The sequence below is a fragment of the Salvia miltiorrhiza genome, chromosome 8 (assembly GCF_028751815.1).
Source record: "Salvia miltiorrhiza cultivar Shanhuang (shh) chromosome 8, IMPLAD_Smil_shh, whole genome shotgun sequence".
Taxonomy (NCBI): Eukaryota; Viridiplantae; Streptophyta; class Magnoliopsida; order Lamiales; family Lamiaceae; genus Salvia; species Salvia miltiorrhiza.
In genome coordinates, this window is record NC_080394.1 from 37250648 (window position 1) to 37252057 (window position 1410).

The following is a 1410-nucleotide window of genomic DNA, read 5'->3' on the forward strand; positions in this document are numbered from 1 at the left end:
GGTGGAAATCAGGACTGCCTACATGATTTTAATGTAAATATTCTAAAACGACGTACTTTAGCTTATAATGAAACATTGTTATTTCATCATACAATAAGTTTATAAATTTTAGATTATCATTTAAAGCGATATTTTTTCGCAATTTAAGACTCATGGAGTTGTGAGTTCACAGTTAAAGGCTATAGTTCGTAATTCAAGATTGTAGGTTCAAGCATGATTAAAGATTGTTGTTCGTCATTCAAGTTGATTCACTACAAGAAAAAGTTTCCACTAGTGACATAGAGCTTGGTAGCTATTATGCGTGTCACAAAAATTAGTGACATTTAAAATTGTGATTATTAGTGATTAGCTACACCATCAAATGCTACTAATTTTTATGACACACATAATAGCTACCAAACCTCTCGTCACTAGCGAAAACTTTTTTTGTAGTGATTTCGGGCTTTGAGCCGTGGCTTCGTGATTGAGTTGTGAGCTATGAAAATGGTTGTCACAAATAAATAAATGAAGATTCATGTATTTAGAGGCAGAATTTATAGTTCATGAACAAAATAAAAAATGTGTGAAAAATCGAGTATTTAGGTGATATTACTCTTTTTCTTAAAACATACCACAAATTAATGCTTATTTCTTCCCCTCAAAATTGCATGTTTTGCACTATTAGTTAGTTTAGGGTAGATATCATTATCAACTATTGTCTCAACGTTTAAGCGTAACAAAAACATTCCAATGTAAGTATAATTACAAAAAAAAAAACCCCTTAACATTTCAAAAATAAAATACGTTTTTGTTCCAAAAAATATATTCCAACGCTCAGAAGATAACATGTCTCACGCATAGTGGCCTAAAATTCTAACATGGATGTCTTATAATTAAAAATAAATAAATAAATGAACTTTAGTCATTTTTTCATTCTGCACATGAACTTTGAAATTTACAATTTTAATCATCAACTTTGCAAGTGTTTCAATTTTTCCTTAAAATTGAATTTTGATAGCCGAAAAGTTGACATGTCCTTGTAGATGCCACACATATGTAACACATGTCAATAGTTAAATCGATGTGGCAATACAAAACGACGCCGTTTTGAGAGTGGTCATCTAAACTACAACGTTTAGCTGAGAAACGACGTCGTTTCACTTTTATTCTCGAATTAAATCCCTCAAATTAAGTTATTCTCATTTTCACATCTATAAATTTTAGGGCTACACGGCTGCTCTTAGTAGCGAAGATTTATTTTTTGAACTCAAGTTGTTGTTGAACCTGTCAAGGGTGTGAGTCGAGGGGTAGGAAGCGGCCGAAGGTGGTGGTTAAGGGCGGATGACGACGATGACCCTATGTAGTGACACAAGAGAGATGGCCAATGGTGGATGGGGAGGTGGCTGTTGTTCGTTTCAGACGAAGCGAGGT